General features: G+C 46.0%; 1 long non-coding RNA gene across 1 annotated transcript; it reads left to right on the forward strand.

Moving 5' to 3' along the window:
• Nucleotides 1-17040: 17040 nt before the first annotated feature.
• On the forward strand, nt 17041-18087 carry LOC138845216 (uncharacterized). Its single transcript, XR_011382104.1, has 2 exons — nt 17041-17282; nt 17592-18087. It is a non-coding gene; the product is annotated as an uncharacterized lncRNA (long non-coding RNA).
• Nucleotides 18088-25388: the final 7301 nt, after the last annotated feature.

Consider the following 25388-nt stretch of genomic DNA (forward strand, 5'->3'; position numbering starts at 1 on the left):
AGGCAGTCTGTATTTTTTAACTGGAGAGTTGAAGCCGTTAACATTCAGGGGGACTATTGGTAAGTAACAACTTGGCCCTGCCTTTTTTCTGTAAGTATTCTTATTGTTTACTTTGGGTATCCTTTGTACCTTTACTGGGAGATTTTCTGCCTTCATCTTCTTTCATAGTAATGACCATGTTTCTGTGTATAGCACATCCTTAAGTATTTTTCGTAATGCTGGACAAGTGCTGACAAATTCTTTCAATTCTGTTTGTTATGGAAGGTATTTATTTCACCTTCATTCATAAATTAGAGCTTTGTAGGATACAGTATGTTGGATTGTCAATTCTTTTCTCTTAAGACTTGGAATATATCTTGCCATTCTCTCCTAGCCTCTAGGATTTCTGATGAGAAGTCAGCTGTGAGTCTAATTGGAGATCCTCTGAAAGTAATCTGGTGTTTCTCTCATGCACATTTTTAGAATCTTTTCTTTATGTTTTACAGTGTTGTGGTGAAGATCTTTTCTGGTCATGTCTATTAGGAGTTCTATGTGCTTCCTGTACTTGGATGTCCCTTTCTTTCTCCAAATTAGGGAAGTGGAGGTCCACAGTGTCCCTGTAATTTGTCTGAAGTTTCCTCTGCCATTTTCTCCCTAATTCTTCCCTGAGACTGCACTCTCTCCAGGTTTTTTATTTTTATTCTTTTAACTCTAACCCATCCTTTAGACCCTTAAACTGGAAGACCCACTGCTCCCATTATTATGATCATTGCTTGTAATTCATGTCTTGGAGCATCACCATGAAGTTGTGCTTGTGAGTTTTTCTGAGGCAACTCCGCATTTCCATGGTACAGCAGGGTGCTTGCTATAGAGTTTATTACATGAATTAATACAAGCAAAATTAGTCAATGGCTCTAATTACAGCTGATTTTAGATGGTGTTCCCATCAGAGCCCTTAAGCCCTATTCACTCCTGAGTGTCTGCACTATCTCTTTCTTCCCACCAAAATATTTTTGTTTGGAGTTTTGCATGGCTTCCTCCTGCACCTCCTTCAAATCCGATGTAACAGCTCCAGTGAGGCCTTGTTGACAGCTCCAGCTAAAATATTATCCCCTGGAGTTTTCGCCCTTTCACTCAGGTTCCTGTCTATTGGATGCTTGCTCACTGTCTTTCTCCAGTAAGTTCTCTGAAGCTGGGACCGGTGCTCTCTTCACTGTTGTGTCTCTGGAGCCTTGCATAGTCGCTGGCGGACGTCGGTGCTCACTACACACACGGGGCAGGATGCATGTGCTGATAAAGGCTCCTGGAAGTTGAGGAGTGCCCGCACCAGCGGCTTCCTGCTCTTTGCTAGGCTCTACTCCAGCGCAGACATCCAAAGTTCAATGATCTGGTAACATCTAAAATGTTGACTCCTCAAAAAAACTTAATTGTTTATCGATCTCTTCTTGTTGCTCCTTGGAAATGTGTGTGCAGATCTATACCACTGTCAGTGCACAGTCCATTATTTCCTGATCTGCACGCTGGGTGGTCTCATGATGAATGACAATTTATACTAAAACTGTGCTCTATCCGCCATCAGCAAGGAATAAGTAGACTTTTGAGCAATGGAAATAATAAAAAAAAACCCTCTTATATTAAAAAAAGCCAAACTATCTTGCTGATACTAAAATATTTAACAATTTTTAGACTTTGGCTTCTGGCCATGTTGGAGTAATAATGATTAGATTTTTTCCCTTGCCTGAAAGTGGTGAAAAGTAGGACCAAATATATGAAACAAGAGAGCTTAAGGATTTGACATGGGTTCAGGGGAAGCCGTGATCGCTGAGAGGAGCTAAACAGACAAGCGGTCCCTGTGCCTGCCTCGCCTGCCTGTCTTGAGACTGTTTCTAGGCTGGGGTGCTGGCAGGGGGACTCAGGATGGGGCCGGGTCAGCTCCCTGAGTTCAGGCCCTAATGCTAGGTAGACCAAAAGGGTAGAGTTCAAGGACAGAGTACAAGAGAGGAGGGAGAGGCACAGAGGGAGAATCCAAGGATCTGCACAGAGTCTCCTTGAGCACTCGGGTGGCTACTGATGAACTCAGGCCTGTGTAAAAACTCACTGGGAGCCAAGGAAGAACCACACCCCCCTCCAAAACTATTAGAGGAGCAGTCTCTGGCTCCCACGGCCCAGGGAATAGTGCGAGCTTCCACCAGCACGGGCTGCAAATGTATTATCCACAGGACGCCAGGTAAAGTCCTTAGAAGCATTTTCTTTAATTAGCACAGTGAAATTATTTGTATTCTAAATGGTGCTTCAGTCCTGCCTACCAAAGCTTAAAAGCAGGAGTTGGTGCTGTGGCACAGTGGGTTAAGTTGCTGCTTGCGATGCCAGAATCCCATAGTGGAGAGCTCCTTAGAGTCCCAGCTGCTCCATTTCTTTCTTTTTCTTTCTTTTTTAAAGATTTATCCATTTATTTGAAAGGCAGAGTTACACAGAGAGAGAAGAGGCAGAGAGAGAGAGAGAGAGAGAGAGAGAGAGAGAGAGAGAGAGAGAGAGGTCTTCCATCCACTAGTTCACTCCCCAGTTGGCCGCACCAGCCAGAGCTGCGCCTTTCCAAAGCCAGGAGCCTGGAGCTTTCTCTGGATCTCCCGTGTGGGTGCAGGGGCCCAAGGACTTGGGCCATCTTCCTCTGTTTTCCCAGGCCATAGCAGAGAGCTGGATCAGAAGCAGGGTAGCAGGGACTCAAACTGGCACCCATATGGGATGCTGGCACTGCAGGTGGCGGCTTTACCCGCTATGCCACAATGCTGGCCCCTGCTCCTTTTCTGATCCGTCTTCCTGCAAATGTACCCAGGAAAGCAGCAGGTGATGGCTTAAGTACCTGGGCCCCTGCCACCAGTGTGGGAAACCCAGATAGAGTTCCGGGCTCTTGGCTTTGGCCTGGTTCAGCCCTGGCTATTGTGGCCATTCAGGGAGTGAAGCAGCTGATGTGAAATTTCTTTCTGTCATTCTCTTTCTCTCTGTCCCTTTGCGTTTCAAAGAGATTTAAACAATACAAGGTTAAAAGCAAAACTTGAAGTTTTTAAGCAACTTAACCATGTTCCAGAACAATTTCAACAAGGGACAAGCACCTGAAAAAAAGTTACCAGCAGGGGCCAGTGCTGTGGCATAGTGGGTAAAGCCACTGTCTACAATGCCGGCATCCCATATGGGTGCTGGTTTGTGTGCAGCTGTTCCTTTTCCAATCCAGCTCTCTGCTATGGCCTGGGAAAACGTGGAGGATGGCCCAAGTACTTTGGCCCCTGCCACTCACGTGGGAGACCCAGAGGAAGTTCCTGGCTCCTGGCTTTGACCTGGCCCAGCCCTGGTTGCTGTGGCCATTTGGAGAGTGAATCAGTGGATGGAAGATCTCTCTCTATCTCTTTCTTCCTCTCTCTGTATCTCTGCCTTTTGAATAAATAGAAAATAAGAAAACTTTAAAGAAACAGAAAATAGAATCTACAACTAGGTAAAAAAAATTTTTAAATTAATAAATCAATTAAAATTAAAACAATCAATAAAAATAAATCAAATAAATAAATTTTAAAAAACTTAAAAATCAAATGATACAAATGTTAGAATTAATAGACAACATTTTATTGTTCTTGTAATAGCTATATGTTATATGTTCAAGAAGCTAATGGAAAACTTAAACATATTAAGGAGAGACAAGAAAGATATAAAAATGACCATTGAACTTTTAAAGATTAAAGCACCAATATGATGAAAAATATACTAAATCATATTAATAGCAGATTAAACATGATAGAAGAAGAGACTCGTGAACTTGAAGACCCAGCAAATTATTCAAAGTTCAAATTATTCTGTGTGTTTCACACAGAGAAACAATAAAAAGCAGATAAACCCAAGGTCATAACTAGAAGTTTCATCAGCCAAATTTCTCTTTTCTTAAAAAATGATTTATTTATTTATTTGAAAGGCAGAGTTACAGAGAGGTAGAGAGGTAGAGAGAGAGAGAGAGAGAGAGAGAGACATCTTCCACCCTCTGGTTCACTCCCCAGATGGCCGCAATGGCCGGAGCTGTGCCAATCCGAAGCCAGAAGCCAGGAGCTTCTTTCGGGTCTCCTACACAGGTGTAGGGGAGTATTTGGAACTGAAGTCAATGAAAACACAGCCTATCAAGATTTATGGGGTGCAGCTTAAGCATGACTTAGACATTGATAGCATTACATGAGCTATGTTGGAACAGAAGAAAGGTCTTGAATCAATGACCTTACCATCCATGATGAGAAACTTGTAAAAGAAGAACCAATAGGTAGAATCAGGAAATAACAATCAGATTCAGAGACACAGAAAACTAAAAAAACAACAGAGAAAAATTAATGAAACCAAAAGCCAACGGTTTGAGAAGATCAATAAAATTGATAAGCCTCTAGCCAGACTGATCTGGATTGGGAGGTTACAACACTGCAGACTACAGGATTATATGGCGGGGTGGGGAGCTGTGGAGGGGTGTGGGGGATGGCATTGTGGTGCAGCAGTGAAGTTGATGCTTGGGGTGCCTGCATCCTATACACGAGTATACAAGTGCTGGTTCCAGTTCTGGCTCCTCCGCTGCCTATCCAGCTTCCTGATGCTGCGCCTTGGGAGACGGCGGACGATGGCTCCAGCGCATGGGTCCCCCCCACCTTTGCAGGAAACCCAAATGACGTTCCAGGCTCCTGACTAGCCTGGCCTAGTCCTGCCTGCTTCCTGCATTTGGGGAGTGAATCAGTAGATGGAAGATCTCTGTCTCTGTCTCCCTACATCCCCTTCTGTTGCTCTGCCTTTTAAATAGATGAAAACAAACAAGCAAAAATAAATTAAACAAAAATAAAGGAATCATGATTGATTTCTTGCCAATAAATCCAACAATGTAGATGAACTGTCCAAATTCCCTGACAGACACACTCTACCAGAGCTCACTCAGGAAGAAACAGATAACCTGGAAATTCGTATGGTGATTCCATTTGCATTTGTAGTGAACACATCCCATAAGGGGAAATCCAGGCCCACACTATATATTTGAGAAAGAAATCATAGCAATTCTACCAACCTCTCCAGAAAACTGAGAAGGAGAAAGACTACTTTCCCAATCATTCCATGAAGTTGGAATTGCTCTCGTTCAAAACCTGACAAGAACATAACAGGACACACAAAATTAAAAAAAAATAAAAAGGCAGCGTTGAAGTCACCTTCCTCCACTCAGTCGGCACTCAGTGTTTCCCCACTCTGGCTCACCCTCCCCTCCCCTGGGGCCCACTCTCTGGGTCCATAAAGTGGCAGAGACCTTTGTCTGGGGGCCAGGCCCCCAGTCCATGCTGGTGCATCTTACTTTCAGTGGATGTCATTCCATCGGGCCAATAAATGGACCACTGAGGGAACCAGAACTTTCTCCCTTTAGCACCTTGCTGTACTATTGTAGTGAGCAAGGGAAGCTTTGACTGTTACTTTCCTTTTGTCTGAACTGGCTGCTGTGACCTCTGGCAGCTAAACTCCCTCCAGATCAGCTCAGCTCTCCACAAAAGCAGTGTCCTTCATGAACACAGGAAATAGAAGCCTGCAATATAGCAAGGGACTATATATTACCGGGGATGTTTGTCCAGGAATTGGCAACATTGGTTTCACATTTTAAAACTGACTGGGACCAGTGCAGTGGTGTAGCAGGTAAAGCCACCGCCTGCAGTGCCGGCATCCTGTGTGGGTGCTGGTTCGAGTCCCAGCTGCTCCACTTCTGATCCAGCTTTCTGCTATGGCCTGGAAAAGCAGTAGAAGATGGCCCAAGTGCTTGGACCCCTGTACCCACGTGAGAGACCCAGAGGAGACTCCTGGTTTCTGGCTTCGGATTGGCTCAGTTCTGGCTGTTGCCTCCAGTTGGAGAGTGAACCAGTGGATGGAAGACTCTCTCTCTCTCTCTCTCTGACTCTCCTATTTTCTGTGTGTAACTCTGACTTTCAAATAAATAAATAAACCTTTTAAAAAAGCTGATTAATATAATTTACCATATTAACAGATGTGACAATAACAGCCATATAATTATCTCAAAAGATACAAAAAAAGCATTGGACAACATCCAATGAAAACTCCTAGCAAAGTAGAAATAGAACTCACTCAATCTAAGAGCACCTCTGAAAAACCAGCAGCTAACATCAAACTTAGTGCTTTCTCCCTAGATGGGAACAAATTAAGGGCGTTTGTTTTCACACTTCTATTCAACTGAGGGTTTCAGTGCAATACCAACAGCAACAGCAAAAAGAGATAAAAAGCATCTGGATTCAAAAAGAAAAAGTAAAATTATCTTGATAGATAATCCATGTGGAAAATCTTATGAGCTGTACAAGAAAGCTACTAGAACTAGTAAGTGAGCTGGCGAGTTTTCTGGGCATGAGATCAATATACAGTTAAAATTATGATTCTGTATAGCAGCAACAATTTTAAAAATAATATAATTTATAATAGCAGAAAATATATGACATATTTAGATATGAATATAACAAAAAATGTACAAAGTCTGCACACTGAAAGCTGTAAGGTACCAGTGAGAGAAATGAAAGGAGCTCTAACAGTAATATAGTCTTCATGGAATGGGGACTCACTTTAAAGATTTTAATTCTCCCCAGATTTACTGATAGATTATGTGCAATCCAAACCTAGATTTTATGCAGGAATTCACAAGCTAATTATAAAATTCAAATGAGAATGAAAAAGGTCTGGATACCTGAACAGAATTCAAAAGACTCATATAGGTGGTTAATACTACCTGCTTTTTAATTCCTAATCAGGCCAGTGTGATACTGGCATGGAAGTGAATCAGTAAAGAGTATAGCATCCAGAAACAGACACACCATGCAGGGTCAAGTGATTCCTGGCAAAGTAGCAAAGGCAATTCAATGGAGAAAGGGTAGTCATTTCAGTAAATGGTGCTATTACAACAGGGTATGAAAGAAACAAGGAACCCACACAGCACACATGACAACTAACTCAAACTAGATCCCAGACACTTAGGAATTTCTTAGTGAAAACATGGGAGAACATTTTTCCTGTTTAATAAGGCAAAGATTTCTTCTATGTTTCATAAAAAAAAACCATTAAATTGTACTCCATCACACATAAGAACCTTTGTTCTTCAGAAGACTTCTGTTAAGAGAATGCAAGGACAAGCTGTGAGTTAGGAGAAAATATTTGCAGACTGCATATCTGAAAAAGGATTTATAGTGGGGTTGACATTGGGGCTTAGTGGATAAAGCAGCTGCCTGTGACCCTGGCATCACATATGGGTGCCTGTTTGAGTCCCGCCTGCTCAATTTCTGATCCAGCTCCTTGCTAATGAGGCTGGGAAAGCAGCAGAGGAAGGCCTACTTGGGCCCCTATTACCCATGCGGAAGACCTGGATGAAGCTCCTGACCCCAGGCTTTAGCCTGCCCAGCCCTGGCTGTTTTGGCCATTTTGGGGAGTGAACCAGTAGGTGGAAGACCTCTCTCTGTGTCCCTTCCTCTCTCTCTGTAACTCTGCCTTTTAAATAAATAAAATACATCATTAAAAAAGGGATTTATAACAAGAATACATAAATAACTCCCAAAACCTAATATTAAGAAAGCAAACATGGGGCCGGCTTTGTGGTGCAGTGGGTTAAAGCCTTGGCCTGAAATGCTGGCATCCCATATGGGCACCGGTTCTAGTCCTGGCTGCTCCTCTTCTGATTCAACTCTCTGCTATGGCCTGAGAAAGCAGTGGAAGATGGTCCAAGTCCTTGGGCCCCTGCACCCATGTGGGAGACCAGGAAGAAGTTCCTCGCTCCTGGCTTTGGATCAGCGCAGCTCCGGCTGTTGTGGCCATCTGGAGAGTGAACCAGTGGATGGAAGAGCTCTCTGTCTCTACCTCTCTCTGTAACTCTGTCTTTCAAATAAAAAATAATAAAAAAAAGAAAGCAAACAATCCAGTTAAAAAATGAACAAAAGATTTGGACAAATGTTTCATCAAACAAGATATATATATATATATATATGGGAAATAAGCACATTAAAATATATTAATTATTTGGAAAATACAAATCAAAACCACACTGAGATAATGTTACACGCCTATAGAATTGTATAAAATCACAATCCCTGTACCATGTGTTGGTGAAAATGTGTAACAACGGGAAGTCTTGTACACTGTGGGTCGAAAAGCAGGAGAGCGATGCAGGCAGGGACGGAGCTTGCATGGAGGAATGGCTGTCCCCAGCCCCTCCCTGCAGCCTGGCTAGCACTGCAGCCCCACCTACACCACCTCAGCACCCTCTCCTGTGCAGTGGAAAACTGCAGTTTCTACAGATTTACCATTTAGAGCCGGCACTGGCTGAACATGTCCAGCAGGGCTGCAGGCTGTGTCCCTGTGATGATCTTTACCTCATTATAGCGTCATTATACTAAAATCACCATGGCTGACACTCCCACTCCCATCATGCACCTGACCCTATGGCTCTTCTGAGATATCCAGAAATGGGCAAGGCAATGGGTGATACTCATGACTCAGATTCCACCCTCTTTGAATACTCAGTTAAGTGCTGTGCAGATGCCACGCCTGGGCTTCCAGTTCCTATTAGGGTTGGACCTTGGTGGAGTGCTGCTCCTTGCTGATCATGCCCACACTCGTCCTGGGCTTATACTTTCACTTTGAATGTAAATAAATCTTAATTCTCTTGATTATCTCATCTTCACATACTTTCCTTGCGTCAGAGACAAGAACTCAGGCCCCACAACAAGAGTACTTCAAAAACTTTGTGAAAAATGGAATTGAAAGATGCTTATTTTAGTGCAAAAATGTTTGTAATTGATGTCTATAAGGATCTTTAAAAAGTTCAAGAAGGGCTGGCGTTGTGGCTTGGTGGGTTAAGCTGCTGCTTGTGACACTGGCATGCCAGAGCAGAGCGCAGGTTCAAGTCCTGGTGACTCTGCTTCTGAGCCAGCTTCCTGCTAATGACCGGGAAGGCAGTGGAGGATGCTTATGTACTTGAACCCCTGCCACCCATGTGGGAGATCTGAATGAAGCTCCTGAATCCTGGCTTCTGTCTTGCCCAGTCCTGGCTATTTATGGCCATTTGGGGAGTGAACCACTGAATGGAAGATCTACCTCTCTGTCTCCCTGCCTTCCAAATAAACAAATCAATAAATCTTTAAGAAAAGTTCAAGAACAGTGTGTGCTATGAAAAACTAACACAATCACTTTGAAAACGAATTTGTCAGTTTCTTAAAATGTTAACCACATACCTACTCTCTGATCAAGTTGTTCCTCTCCTAGGTATTAATCAAAGACTTTGTACATAAGTGTTCTTAGGAACTATTTGCTTATAACAGCCCCGAGCTAGAGACAACTCAAATAGCCACCCACAGGTGAAAAGATAAATAAATTATGATGAATTCCTATAGTGACATTCTATTCAGCAATTTAAAAAGAATGAACTACTATGGATACACAAAACAATATGGATAGATTTTTAATTAATTATTTTGAGTGAAAGAAGCCAAACAAAAAGAACAAGTAATGTATAATTCATTTATATAAAGTTATGGAAAATGGAAGCTAATTGAAATCAGATCAGCAGTGACCTAGGGATTGGTTGTGGGGACAGAGAACTGCATGAGGGAGGCGTCACAAGGGGCTGGGGTAATCTTTTGGAAGTCATGAGTACAAGGGTGTTTGTCGCTCCCCCATTCGCGGAGGAATGACACAGGACCCTGCACTGTTCTTTTGTCTGCTCGGCCCTTCCCGGGTTTGCTGCTGGTTCTTCCCGGGTTGGCTGCCGATCCTTCCACCTCCGTGGAAGGGCGGCTCCCCCTGCCACTTTCCCCACTTCCGCGGGGGAGCGGCACGGCCGGCTCTCTCGGGGGCTGCTCAGACGTTATTCGGATGTTCCCTTTAGATGTTCTTGGTGTATGTTGTCTCTCTCCTCCTTTATAGTCCTCTTCCACCAATCCCAACTCTGCTACCCACACGCCGAGTATGCTACTCTCCTCCAATCAGGAGCAGGATCAGCTCCTGCAGGTCATCACTCAAGTTGGCGAGAGGCAGCTGCGTAGAAGTTGTTTACTCCCTTCTCAGCGCCATATTGTGGGAGAGCAGATGCATAGAATAAGTCTTAATTCCAGTAACTTAGTCTAGTCCGAGTTCCTCCCCACAGGTGTTCATTGTCTTCATCGTGGCAATGGTCTCACAGGTGTGTGTCAAACCTCCCCATACTTGAAACATGTGTGTGCTAAGTACAGCTCAATGAAAGTATTGAAAATATGTAACAAGTTTTCACTAAATTTACTTTAAAGAAGAATGTCCTTTATCTTGTATTTTTAAAAAGATTTTTTTGAGAATTAGAATTACAGACAGAGAGGGAGAGACAGACAAAAAGATCTTCCATCTGCTGGTTCACTCCCCAAATGGCTGCAATGGCTGGAGCTGGGCAGGTCCAAAGCCAGGAGCCAGGAGTTTCTTCCAGGTCTCCCAGGTGGGTCCTTGGGGACTTGGGCCATCTTCCACAGCTTTCCCAGGCCACAGCAGAGAGCTGGATCAGAATAGGAGCATCTTGGACTTGAACAGGAGTCCATAAGGGAGACCAGCGCCACAGGCAGAAGCTTAGCCCATTACACTACAGCTCTTATCCTGCATTTCTTTCTTTCTTTCTTTCTTTCTCTCTCTCTCTCTCTTTCTTTCTTTCTTTCTTTCTTTCTTTCTTTCTTTCTTTCTTTCTTTCTTTCTTTCTTTCCCTTCCTTCCTTCCTTCCTTCCTTCCTTCCTTCCTTCCTTCCTTCCTTCCTTCCTTTCCTCCTTCCTTCCTTCCTTCCTTCCTTCCTTCCTTCCTTCCTTCCTTCCTTCCTTTCTTCCTTCCTTCCTTTTGATTTATTTATTTATTTATTTATTTGAAAGTCAGAGTTACACAGAGAGAAGGAGAGGTGGAGAGAGAGAGAGAGAGAGGTCCTCCATCTGCCGGTTCACTCCCCAATTGGCTGCAATGGCCAAAGCTGAGCTCATCCGAAGCCAGGAGCCAAGAGCCTCCTCTGGGTCTCCCATGCAGATGCAGGGGTCCAAGGACTTGGACCATCCTCCACCACCTTCCAAAGCCAAAGCAGAGAGCTGGATGGGAAGTGGAGCAGCCGGCACTTGAACCGGCTCCCACATGGGATGCCAGCACTGCAGGTGGTGGCTTTACCAGATACACCACAGCGCCAGCCGCCCCTTTTTTTCATAAAAGAGCTAATTGGCCATGATTTAATACCTTTGGGTGACTCTGGGTCATCGCTATGAATATGAGCTATTGTTAGCCCCCAAAACAGCCCAGACACATGGAGGCAGCTGAGCCTAGACCGGGAGTTCAGGGTGTCCCTCCCAGTGCCGCCACCATTCGTGACCTCCTACCCACGCTGGGTGTGTCCCCTCCACTGGACTCTTCACCCAAGACCCCTTGGGCTGCAGGTGTACCGCCAAGGCCTCCCAGGCTGCCTCAGCGGAAGCCTCTTTCCCTTACTGCCCAGGCTAAGCAACTGTTACTCACTCAGCTTCCTTGGGCTACCCCCGGTCGTCTCTACCCAGCTGGCGGGACATCTACCACCTTTCCACACACGTACTGTCTGTTTAATCAATGAATGAACAAAAAATTCCGTGACCTGACATATCCGATCTTCCTCTTGCCCCGAGTTTGAGGTGCTCATCTGTCAATGCTGTCTTTCTCAGGAGCGCTGCTCTGTGGGCTCCTGCTAATTGCTCATGGTGATGTGGAAGTTGAAGACCAAGGCTAGCAGGGCTGGGCAACTCTGTCTCTGCAGACAATCATTTGGATATTTGTAACATCATTCATGGGCCATGCAAAGTCATCAACTTGAAAATCAGCCTGCTGCAGATGCATTGAATTTGGAGTCTTGTCTGCAGTTGCCTCAACAGGGCCAGACCCAGTGGTTCATGGGCCTTATTCGGCCCGCGGACTGGGTGTTCCCCATCCCAGTTGCTGTGCCCATTTTGGTCCCAGAACTAAAAGGCACAGCAGTTCCCTGGCTGTGCACACGGCACGCACTGCTTTGCTGTCAGCTACAGGCGTATGGAAATTGGAGTAATTTTTGTTTGCCAATCAGACAGGTGAATATTTTCGGATTCCCTTTTTTCTTCTCCATTGCCCTGAAAGTTTCAAGTGATTTCCGGTGCCTCTTTCATCATTTATTTTGAATGCACTGAGGCTTTCTCTGCAGGTTTGTTGACAGCTTCTCTGAGAACACGCATGCTAATGGCATACTTAATGACAGTCTAAACCACGGATTTGGGTTTGTGATTTTGCTGGAACATTGTGTCCTGAATAAAACATAAAACACGCTAAAATATAACCTCAGAAACGGAATATTTAAGTGGTCATGAATGAGAAAGCACACTCCAATTACATTTTTCCCCTGGAGATTAAGAATGCAGAAATCTAAACCTAGAAGGTTAGTACTTGACTTTAAGAAGTGTTGTGCTTCAGGAAATTTCCTTTTAAGAACAAATAGAGGATGGAAATGACACCTGGATTTTTTTTTTGCCTAGAATTGCTATAAAAGGTATAATATATATGACAGTAAAAGTCATTTATTGGCATCTATCATTGAAATGTTGGTCTTTAGAAATGAACTGCTGTAATAGAAATGTTTGGTATTGCTGCTGTTCTAATAAAAATATGCTGAAATAATAATCCCTCTGAGGTTGTCAGCTTATGTAACCTTTTTTCCCCATTGTTGAAAAGTATTATTCTATTATATTCATTCATTTAATTTAAGAACCTGTGTGCAGAAATCTTAGTTCTGAGATACTAAAATACAATTCAGTTTTAAAAAATCACCATGAAAAGTTGCAGCAGTGGCCTGCAGCCTCCACCATGTCTTTTCCTATATGAATTTGGAGTGTCCTTCACCTGCATGGTGGGGTATGTGTTTTCTGCCTTGCGACACTGTGTTTGGCTGAGGATGGGAGAGCAGAGCGACAGTGTGAGCCTAGGTCGTGTGTGATTCTGCTTCTCTTGTGCCTCTGCCATTGTTGTGCAAGCACACGGGCAGGCTGGCCTGCCGATGGATGGAAGGAGAAGAGGGGCGGATGGAGCCCAGCTGTTTGTGCTGAGCCCAGCCTGCACCAGCAGGGCTCTGGTCAACATGCAGAGGGGCGAGGTAAATAATTATTTGTACTTCATGGAGATTACATGGTTGTTATACAACATCATGTGGCAACATCTAACTGATACATCCACTGTAACACCAAAAAACAACTATCCACAAGGAGTTTCTTAACCACGTGTAGCAAGATGACGTGTACGCAACGTTTTGCTTGTGTGTTAAGATCCTAGATTAGAAATGAGTATCGCATCAATTTCTTGGAAATACGGAAGCTAATATAATCATGATTAATTAAATTAAGTAAGTAGTCCTGAAAGTATCCAACTTTAGATTATGGCTCTCTTACCTGTTTATCTCTTAGTGCTTATTGTCTATGAAGTGTGTTTTTCTTAATTTCTGTTCTTTGCCCCTTGTTTACTAAAGACACACAAGGAATGTAAAGGAGAGTTTTCAAGTGACAAACCAACCAATCAGACATTCACAAATCAGTGCTCTAGGTCAGTGGTTTTCAATTGGATCTGATTTTGCACCCCACCCCCCCCAAGGCAATTTGTGGATGCCTGTGGACCACCTTTGGTTGTTATGACCAGGAGTGGGGTGACGATGACGTGCAACAGGTAGAAGCCGGGGGTTGCCAACAACAAAGAAGTTTTGGCCCAGGTGCTGGCATTGTCATTCAGTGGGTTAAACCACAACTTGTGCTACTGGCCTCCTATGTCAGAGTTCCAGTTCGAGTCCTGGCTCCTCTACTTATGAATCAACTCCCTGCTAATGTGCCTGAGAAGGCAGTGGAGGATGGTCCAAGTGCTTGGGTCCCTCCAGTCATGTGCGAGATCTGGTCGGAGTTGCTGCTTCCTGGCTTCTGACTGGCCTACTTGTTGTGGCCATTTGGGGAGTGAGTCAGCAGATAGAAGATCTCTCTCTTTTTCTGATTTTCAAACAAACAAATGTTTTCTATAAAAGAACTTTTGGCTCAAACAATGGTGTGCGTCCCTTGGTTTGGTTTTGTCTAGCCGGTCTCCAGAGCTTTCTCTTGTTCCTTTCTGCCTTTCCTCTTTGGGGTCCTCTTCTCCTGCCTCCTCGGCTCCCAGGCTCCCTGTTGTTTTCCTTCTGTGGAGAGCACTTATTTTTTTTTTAATTTTTTTTTTGACAGGCAGAGTGGACAGTGAGAGAGAGACAGAGAGAAAGGTCTTCCTCTGCCGTTGGTTCACCCTCCAATGGCTGCCATGGCCGGCACACCACGCTGATCCGAAGCCAGGAGCCAGGAGCCAGGTGCTTCCTCCCGCTCTCCCATGTGGGTGCAGGACCCAAGCACTTGGGCCATCCTCCACTGCACTCCCAGGCCACAGCAGAGAGCTGGCCTGGAAGAGGGGCAACCAGGAAAGAATCGGGCGCCCGGACGGGGACTAGAACCCGGCGTGCTGGCGCCGCAAAGTGGAGGATTAGCCTAGTGAGCCGTGGCGCCGGCTGGAGAGCACTTCTGATCATTCTTTTGATGCATAACATGGATTCCTCCCGGGAGCTGTTTATGCTCATTCCCCTGTCCCTCTCACTAGGAGTTTCGGGAGGTCCCTCGTTCCCGTGCCACGACGATGGCTCCGGTGGAAGGTCTAGATCCAGGGCTGTTCCAGGTCCATCCATTCCCCGTTAATTATAAGTGATTGCAAGTGTGTAAGGCCATTGGTTTTCTAGCTATGGTGAAGGGCGGGCCTTTGTGTCTCACTTCTTACACTGACTTGCATGCTTTTCTGGGAGGATGTGTAGAGAGACTCTTACTCAGCAGCCACTATAAACTCAGCCACCCAGAAATGATGTCAACTTTCTTTCACCGTAGTGTATAGCGTCCTTGTAGTGTTGTCATTTTATGTGATCAAATCTGTCCGCTTTTGTTTGTTTGTTTTCATTGCTTAAGGACTTCTGTCATGCTTGGGAAAGATTTCTTTCCCCTAAGATGATACAAACGTTTTTTCCAGTCAGATATTTTGAAATGAACATTTAAAAAATCTGAATATATTTATGGTGTGGAGTATATGAATCTAATTTTCATGTTTTTCTATAGATAATTGATTTTGAAATCATATATTATTTCAGAAGGCCTGTGTTTCCTCCTCAAGTTCTCAGGCTAACGAGAGAGTAAGGCCTAGAAGACATTTGTAAAGAATGCTCGTGTAAAAATTCCTTGAAGACGGCAGCCAAAGCGTGGGACCCATGACTGGATGGGAGCTAATTACACAGGCGAGCGTCCCTACTGGCCAGAAACATCGCTGCTCTGGGAGGCGCTCGGTTTTCCTTGCAGCCTTTAGCAACCGTGGACATTTAGACCAATGGTTCAGAAATCTGCGTCCCGTTTCAGAGTAACTGGGTTCCAATCTCAGCTCTTGTTCTGACTTCCGCTTCCTGCCAGTGCAGACCCTGGGAGAGAGTGGTGATGGCTCAAGTAACTGGAATCTGCCACGCACGTGGGAGACCCTGACTACCTCCTCGCTCCCAGATCTTGCCCCGACCCAGACTTAGTTGGCTGCTACAGACATCTGGGACTTAACCAGTAGATGGGAGTTGTCTCTGTATCTGTCTCTTTGTCTCTCAAATAAATACCCCTTTTAAAATAAAATAATTCAAAGATTCGTAAATGAATGTACTTCATGCAATCAGGAATGGCAAATAAACTTGGATTCCTGAGTCAGTTTCAATGGATTGGTGATGGCTACCTGGGACACTGAGATTCTGAGGCCAAATGTAAGCTCATATCAAAGGATATGATGAATACCGATGCTTCCAAGAGGCATGGCCATTGGTGCAGGTGCTGTCCCTACAAGCACCTTTTGTTTTGAGCACATTGCCTAGGATGGTGTGACAGAAGCTAGGCTGTCTGGCTATGAATCCCAGCTCTGCTATTTGCTAGTTTTGTCATTTGAATAAATTATTTAGCTCTCAGCATCTCACTTTCTTCAACTGTGCACTGGGGATAATAATAGTGCCTGCCCTATAGAACTGTAGCAAAGGATAATAACTGACATGGAAAGCTTTCTAGTTTATTCTAAGCATTCTGTATCATCAGTACTGTCATTAGCCTCAGTGTTATAGATGCTAAATAAATGTCTGTAGAAGGAATGTATTCAGTTGTGTGGTAATGATCTTCCTTTAGTGCATAGGAAATTATGCCAGTGTCAGGGAATCTGCTGACTTTGCTTTTGGAGAACTTAGTTATACTCTGTTAGAGAATTCTATCCAAGGTATTACCGTGTTCTGTTTAAATTAGATCACCCTTAAGTAACAGCCTTGCAAAAATCATCTCTCTACAGTGACTTGTTTCCTTTCCAAACTCAGGGAAGTTTTGTGGAATATGCATATAAGGTGTTATGACTTCCCCAGAAGAAAACTGTTACTAAATATAGGACTGCAGTATGTTGAAGACGAAGCAGCACATTCGGAACTTTTGGTATTTATATACTTTCGGCATATAGGTGAATCCATATTAGGCTAATAAATTTCAAAGGGAGTTAGACTTGATAATTACAGAAATCCTAAGTGTGTCATTTTTAAATAAACTTTGCACAGCAGGTGCTATAGGTGAGCCAATGAACTTGAAGCCTGTTCTCAGGGAGACACTTTCAAAAATAAGGAGAGCGTATTTCGATTTGTTTATATACATTTACTGCAAAGAAAGAGCCAAGCAGTCATCAATAGCGCAGCAGGGGGAAAGTATTGGATTTAAGCTTTGCTTTAAATGAATCTCTGTGTGTTTGGATTTGGATCACTTCCTGCAGTCAATACTTGTTGACCTTAAAAGACCTCCGAGATCTGAAAAATGTCTATCCGTAGAGATAGCATTCAGGGTTGTGTTTGAAAATTTATGTCCAAAATAAATGTCGCTTTAATAATAAGAGATGCTCTCTTTCAGGAAGCAAAATGCATGCAGTTACCCAACTGTGTTCATACTTCCTGTTGGAAATGTTCGAGATGATTAAGGTGATCTGTGCTCGGCGGGTGACTCGGAGACCAGCAGCAGCAGCATCCGGGGGTCCCCCAGAAACGCGGAATCCCAGGCCTGACTGCAGACTCCGGAATCAGAACCCGCGGTTTTTAACTAGCCCGTCCCCTGCCCACAGGGCGGGGGTTTGAGAAGCGCCGCTCCCCTCCGGGTGCCTGGACCATCTGCTGAGCTGAGACTTTGGCCCAGCCTCTGGTAGGTGGGGGTGGTCCCTTACACAAGGGTAGTCATTTAGATAAACAGAGGCTTGATAGGGTGGGAAGAAAGTGTGTGTTGCAATGGCGTGTTGCTTTTTGTGAAGAGAAGGTGCCCCAGGGGGGTTGGAAGGAAGAAAGGGAGTCTCTGACTCTCGTGGGTCCGTTGCTCCTGTCCCGTTTTTGCTGTCTGCACAGCCGCTGTGCAGCCCGAACAGTCGTGATTCGGGAGTTGGATTTTCCGTGGGCGAAAGTTATCTCATGACAGTGTCACTAAAGCCTTGCTAGATTCACAACTTTCATTTTCCAGTCTTCTGTGGAGAGTGAGAGGAGGAAGCATCCAGAAAGGGCAAGCCATGCCTGCTGAACGGAGCGTGCAACCATTGGGTAATGTAAAACAAAACAGCAGACATCCCAACCCACGCACAGCCATCGCCCCTGCAGCCCCCTCCTGCCAGAGCTGGCAACCAAGGACGTGGAGCCCCTCCTTCCTGGGCTTGGATTTCAGGCTCTGCTTCCTGCTGTTTGTCACGAAGTAACGGGTACCTGGCGGATGCTGTCCCTGTTCCTGCAGGCAGAGGAGCTAATGAGATGTGGTGACTGCCTCTGGTTAAAGACCCGGGACTGGTGGATGCCCCAAGACAGCATCGACCCCAGTACACAGATCTGTATTGATAGCTTGCTGACATAAACAACAAAGAGTTCGTGATTTCTGTGGTTTCTGAACCCTTAAAAAACACAAGGCCTTTTTTGTCTCTCTCTGTAACTTTGCCTTTCAAATGAATAAAATAAATCTTTAAAAAAAAGCACCAAAAGTAATTAAACACATAATTAATTGTTTTTTTTAATAAGCCCTTTTTACAATAGTGCTTTTTTTTGTAACTTGCCTTAATTAAGCACACCTCTCACCTTCCTGGAAGACTGCTCATTGTTTTCTGGTTGCTTACAAAATGCATTGTTAAGTGTGTATGTGTGTGTGTGTGTGTGTGTCTTCTCCTCCCCACCAAGGCTCAGCAGCATAGGAACCTGGGTGGTGCTATAATTGATTTTTCAATTTCCGTGTTGTTGGGAGATGGAGGTAAAAGGGTTACATCAGAATCCATCTAGAAACATTCTGCTTTCAATCAGGCCCCGCTGGTGAGTAGCCCGTGTTGCCTCGGTGAGCTTTCTTGCCATTTGCTGATGCAGCTTGCTCTCGCCAACCTACCACAGGGGACGTATAATAGGAGCCCCGTGTTCAAGCCCCTCTCTGAAAAAAATCCATAAAAAGGCAGAGATATGAACCTCGTGATAAATCCTAAAGCCATTTGTGCCGGAGCCATAAAATGATACCAACAACTCCTTAGTAATGCATTAAAGGGACAATAAAGGGAATTCACCAGGTTTTTTTTTTTTTTTAACGTGGTTGGGTTATTTTTAATTGAAATTCATGAAAGATACAACCGAGCATGTGGCTACAGCTGTTTTCCCATTGTTTCTTATTCATTTCAGGCTTTATCTTGAACTCTGCTTTGATCCTGCCACTTACAGCTCATTATTTAAAGCGCACACGAGGAGCGGGTCAGCCATGACTCAAGGACGAGCTCCACCTCTGTTCTCACTCTTACAGAGTTGCGTTCCTCCTCTCGTGTTCTCCACAAGTGAGCTAAGGGCAGGGCGAGTTGTGTACCCACTGTGTGTCTAGCGCTGTGCCGGTGTCCCAGAAAATAGGAGGCTGGAGAAATTATTGCCTCCGACCTGAAGCAGCTCAGAACTCATTTAGAGACACCCAGAGTGAGAATGGTGCATGGTAGAGGTAAAGGCTACGTCATTTCTTTAAAAGATTTATTTATTTATTTGAAAGGCAGAGTGACAGAGAGAGACAGAGAGAGAGAGAGAGAGTGAGAGAGAGAGAGTGAGAGAGAGAGAGAGAGGAATCTTGTATTTACTGATTCAGTCCTCAAATGCCTGCAACAGCTAGGGCAGGACCAGGCTGAAGCAAGGCGCCAGGGACTCCACCCTGGTCTCTCAGGTGCGTGGCAGGAACCCAAGTGCTTGTGCCATCGTCTGCTGACTCCCAGGTGCATGAGCAGGAAGCTGCATGGGAAACAGAGGCAGGACTCCATCTCAGCCACTCAACTATGGGATACAGGTCTCCCCAGCAGTGGCTTAACCCACTGTGCCACAATGCCAGCCCCCTTTTCCATGAATGTTTGCAATACCCTCATACAGGATGACTTCGCTTGCAGAAGACTAAACTGGAGTGAGACAGGAAAAATTGTGTGCAGGCTTCAGTGTGGGACAGGATAAGTGTTCCTGCAGCAGGGTCAGTGCGGGGAGGAGAGTGGAGAGACATTGTAGACAGTTGGAGATCCTGTCCTGCCTTCCAGAAATTCTTTTCCTTTCTTTTATTCAATGTTTCTGTGAAACTACCTACGTTGGACTCACTAAGGAGGCAGATTTGGGTTCGATCGTGGACCTACTAGAATTATTGGAAATAGAGATCTATACATTCTTCCCCATACATCTTAACCATGAAGAAACTGACGCTCTGGGAGTCCAAGTGGCTTGGTCAGTTATCCCAGAGCCCAGCCCCGGGCAGAGCTGAGGCTGGGACTCCCCCCTCCCCCATTGCCTCTTTCAGTCTGTTGCCTGGCAACATTGTGTGATTGTGAATCTGATGTTTTCATCTCTTAAAAAACATTTTCCTTTTTTTTGGTTTGTGCATTCTTCTTGAAGGACAGACAACATTCTATCTAAAAGGAGAATAAGGAAGAAAGTCACCCACAGTGTTTTTATCTCATCAAATGTTTTCATTTCTAATGCTTCTAACTGGCTGGGGGAGAGAGCACGAACAGGGGCAATGTGTTCACAACTGGGAAACCTACACAAAAGAGTCTGCTGTTGGCTGCATTTTTTTTTTAAAGTCTTTCCACTTTCTTTCCCTATAGATTTTAAAATTTTCAAAATTAAAAGGTTCCAAGGGGCTGGTGCTGTGGCACAGCGAGTTAAAGCCCTGGCCTGAAGCACCGGCATCCCATATGGGCGCTGTTTCTAGTCCCGCTGCTCCTCTTCCAGTCCAGCTCTCTGCTATGGCCTGGGAAAGCAGTAGAAGATGTCCCAGGTCCTTGGACCCCTCCCACATGGGAGACCTGGAAGAAGCTCCTGGCTCCTGGCTTCAGATGGGCTCAGCTCTGGCCATTGTGACTATTTAGGGAATGAACCAGCAGATGGAAGACCTCTCTCTCTGTCTCTACCTCTCTCTGTAACTCTGTCTTTCAAATAAATAAAATAAATCTTTAAAAAAATGAAAAGGTGCCAAGAAGAAGGAAGCAGCTGGCCTTCTGCTTCCCCGCTCCACCTTTCCTCCAACTGGGTTTAGAGACAGAGGTCAGCTGCTGAGGGAGGCAGAGGCAGCCTCCTAGGGCTGGCCCATGGGCCTCCTTGCGAATGCACAACACATGCTGGAGCCTGCACTACGCAATGCAGGTGTCCCATATGAACACTGATTCAAGTCTTGGCTGCTTCACGTCCAGTGAAGCTCTCTGCTAATGCACCTGGGGAGGCAGTGGACTTTGCAGAGTGCTTGGGCTCCTGCCACACGTGTGGAGACCTCCACGTGGATGGAGTTCCAGGCCCCTGGCTTCGGCCTGGCCCAGCCCTAGCTGCTGCAGCCATTTGAGGAGTGAACCCATGGATGGAAGACCTCTTTCTCTCCTTCTCTTCCTCTATGCCACTCTGCCTTTGGAATACATAAAATAAATCTGAAAAAAAAAATACCCCGTGTAAAACCATGTGGAATTACGCATGTGATTTCTCGAGCCAGGATTCCAGTAAACATTCATGTAATCATTACATGTGCTTAATGTGTATTCCAATGCAACCATTAAATGCAAAACAAGTGGAGTGAGGATTGAAGTCAAACCTGTCTCTAAGGAACTCTAAGTGAGTTTGTACGGTAGAGGAGTCAGAGGAAGAGTGAGTTTTGTACTGGCTTGGGATGTGAGGTGGCTCCCCTGGCGGAGGTACGAATCAGTACTTGATGTACTAAACAACCTATAAACAGGCCATCAGGAAAGCAGGTCTGTTCATTTCCTTTTAGACTCCGGTGCTAGCAAAATCCGAGAAACACTCTGGGGCCATCCGCCTGGGCGTGCCTGGGTGATGCTGCCGTCACAGTGCGGGCCGCGAGGCGCACATGGGAGGCCCTGCACTGACAAGCAGGAGCAACCTCTGTGTGGTTTCCCTCGCTTCAGTTTCCCCATCTGCAGCAGGTGCTTTGGGTTTCAAGGCCTGGTTTGTCAGGTAAGACTGCCTGGAGGAGTGCTTCGCCTTCCAACATAGCTTGTTCACCATGGCCTCAGTGGTCCTTTGGAATGTGGCGGGCAGGTGTTTATTGATAAGCCAGTCCTCTGATGCCTGCTGACTCTGCCCTTGGCCTCCACTTCAGAGCCTGGGGTGTCTGAACGAAGAAGACGTTGGCCTTCATTGTTCATGGGTTCTGATTGTTCATTCATTCATTCCGTTCATTCATTTATCTATTCAATACATGCTTAGGTGCCAGGCCCTGTGCTAGGCACTGGGCAACCAGTGACCAATGAAAAGGTCACAGTGGCTGCCTCCTAACACTTAGAGCCTCAGAGGACACAGGCAATAGGCAAGGGCACCAACAGAAGTGGACAGAATTTCTCAGTTGTGCTGGGCATGCTGAAGGAAAGCGATGAGCTTCACTGGGTAGGCCAGCTGGGAGAGTCCCCAGGCTGCACATGCACGCACTCATCCCCAGACCTTACAGGGCCAGCCCCACGATCGGGGAGGACCAAGGAAGAGGAGGGACCAGTCTGTGCAAAGCCAAGGTGCCAAGGGGCCGGTGCTGTGGCACAGCGAGTTAAAGCCCTGGCCTGAAGCGCCAGCATCCCATATGGGTGCTGGTTCTAGTCCCGGCTGCTCTTCTTCCAGTCCAGCTCTCTGCTATGGCCTGGGAAAGCAGTAGAAGATGGCCCAGGTCCTTGGGCCCCTGCACCTGCGTGGGAAACCTGGAGGAGGTCCAGAGGTTGTGCTGGTTTCCAGCCAGCACTGAGAACCAACCCTTCGTGTTTTTAGCACCAACTTAATCTTCTGTCTAATGCCTTTGTGAAAAACAATATAAAAACAGAAAGCAAACCACACTTCAATACTAGAGAAACAAACGATTGTTTTAAAAAAGTTGGAAAGTACAGCTGTGTCCAGAAAGAACGGGAGAATTACACTCAGATATAATAATCACGCTATCTCGGGCTGGCTCTGTGTGTGTGGTGTCTCTCTCTCTCTGTCGCCCGCTATGGAAGTCTGCATCTAAGCCACATCTATTTCCACATTCATTTCCACAGCTGTATCTGTCTCCAAGGAAGCACAGAGCTTGCATTCTTCCTGTGAAGCAAATCCCAGCCATCATATCACCGCACCTGTAACTATCTCAGAATACACACTTCGTTTTCCCTAGGGTGTGCATAGCACACTGAGGTGGTGAGGGAGGTGACAGTAATGGTTGTATCACTGCACACAGGACATGGAAAATAATGGGACAAGCCATTCTTTTTCTAACAGCTTTCTAGTAGTTGCAACAATAATCACTAATATTCATGTAATGATTACAACGTTTTCACCCACACTTTGTCATTTCATCCTCTTACAAAGCATTTTTAGCCCTATTTTATAGATGGGAAAATGGGGACTCAGACAAGTGACCCAGATTTCCTTAGGGTGACCTAACAGGTGGCACTGCTTTACAGGGTGTCAGCCTAGGTCTGAATTCCGCACTCCCCTGTGTCTTCTGCTCCCTGAATGCGCCAAAAGCTCCGAAATTCCAGTTAACAAGATGCTTTGGGATTTTAATTGCATATTAATTAGCAATTTGAATTGCAGTGTTCTGCCAGCAAGACAGTGCAGATAAGACCTCAGTAAATATTTGATGATTCATTTAGTAAGATTTCCCTTTTAAGGACATACTGCCACATACACCATTTAAATTAATTATCCTTTCCCAATATTGTAAATACGCCCATTGGTTCTAGAAAAGACTGCATACCCACTGAGCTGCCAGGCTTCATGTCTGCCCGTGAGCTTTTGGAGTTTGTTATAAAGTGCCTAGCAAGTTCTCTGCATATGAGTTTGAATGCCAATGTCAAGCCCAAGTCATGTTGCCAGGTAGGAGCGCAGCCCTAGCTCTGTGATCTGTGGGAAGGTAGACAATGGCTGTGACGCCTCTCCAGTGGGGGGAATCAAGCCCTCTGCCTTGTTATTCGAGTCTATCAGAGCGAATGGATTCCGTGGATGCATTTTGAATAGCTCATCTAGGCTGACTCCAGGCGAGCAGGCACTAGAGGTTTATGAATAACCTTGGGGCTACTGTGGATCATTCTCATGCAGAGGAGGCGCCTTTGTCCGACTGGCAAGCACGAGTGGGGCTGCTGGGATTACGCTGGTCATTTTTGTGTGCTGTTAATAGAAAAGCTTTTCTATCTGGTCGCCAGATTTTTATAGAGATAGGGAAAAAAGCATTTTTTTTTAATCTTGCAAAGATTCGATGTTACTGCCGGTAATAACAATTACCATTCCCACAGTTCAGAACGTCCCATGGTCTTATCAACAGCAGCTCATTGAATCTGGCGTTATTGTCACTCCTGTCTTTGCGACGAGGCCATTTCACGGTGGGAAGCCGCGCCTTCCAGACACAGGTTCCAGTGTTTTCTGTGGGAAGCTGTGGTCTGGCACGTGCGGCTGTCACAGGGGCAACACGACTGCAGGTCCCGAGTCAAGGGTGCTGTCCTTGATCACGCAGGGCCTCTGTCTGCTGGTTCTGTCGCCAGACCACCGGGTCCCGCTCTGCAACAACACAAGAACGCTCACCGCACACAGCCAAGAGGACGTGCGGGCCGCGGAGACCTCCACCCCGGAAGCAGTCTTTGGGGCGGCAAACTGAAGACAGGCATGGCTGCCAAGATCTCTGTCAGCGCTGCCCCGGGGTCGCTTTGAGTAGACATCCTGTGCGTGAGTGACTCTTAAGTGCCCGTGGGAGAGGACACGCGGGGCACGCCTGTGGCTGAGACGCTTGAAGTGGCTCCCACGCAAGGGTCACTGCTGTTCAGGGACGCGAGGTTTCGGTGCAAGGAAAATCCATTCAGTAGCTTTTGCTGTGACGGACCCCAGTGGTGATCAGCAGCTCCGCGCTCCAGCCTTTCCTGCTGCAGCCTCTCTCGGCTGGGCTCCTCGTCCTACAGGCATGTCGCAGTCTTCTGCGATACAGCCTGTCTTCTCTGCGGGGTTCTTGGTCTCCTAACCACGAGGAACGGGGCACATGGACAAGGAAGAGTGGGGGAAAGCCATCCAGGAATCTTGAAAGAGGCGCTGGTAGGCGCTATCGCTCTCCAAACCGCTGGACGCTCCGCAGAGAGCTGCTTTTTCCGCGCCCCACCTCCAATTTTATGCGTTACCAGGGAAAGCTGGTCCCCTGATTGGTTGAGGTCTATGTTAATAAGGTATTCTGAGCCTGAATGTGATTCGTTCGACCAGGAGCCAATCACCAGTGGCCTGACGTGGAGCTCATTTACATAGGGAAGGTAGGGGTGTGCTCCAGCAGATGCAACATCTGGAGGTCACCTTTTTCCTGTTTGTCCCTTCTGCCCCTCCCTCAGGGCTTCTGGATGATTACATGGAATATGTTTTTTTTCATTTCGGGGGCCACTGGAGTCCTTGTGGCTTATCACTGCCGCGTGGAGAATGGCAGAAGCCCTATGTGGGGAAATTAGGCACAAGTGGCAATTCAAAGATGGCGCCCAAAGGAAGTAAGGTGGGCTGTACCCAAAGTCGTTTACCACCAAAGCTGATTGGCCGCGCAGCATCAGGGGAAGTGCCAACTGATGATGAGTGTACAGACATATGGCTGGTCCTGTAAAAAGTCACCCCGCTGGCCGGCGCCGCGGCTCACTAGGCTAATCCTCCACCTGCAGCGCCGGCACACCGGGTTCTAGTCCCGGTCAGGGCGTTGGATTCTCTCCCGGTTCCCCTCTTCCAGGCCAGCCTGTAGCCCAGGAGTGCAGTGGAGGGAGACCAGGAGAAGCACCTGGCTCCTGCCTTTGGATCAGCGCGG

Source organism: Oryctolagus cuniculus, chromosome 14 (genome assembly GCF_964237555.1).
Source record: "Oryctolagus cuniculus chromosome 14, mOryCun1.1, whole genome shotgun sequence".
Lineage (NCBI taxonomy): Eukaryota > Metazoa > Chordata > Mammalia > Lagomorpha > Leporidae > Oryctolagus > Oryctolagus cuniculus.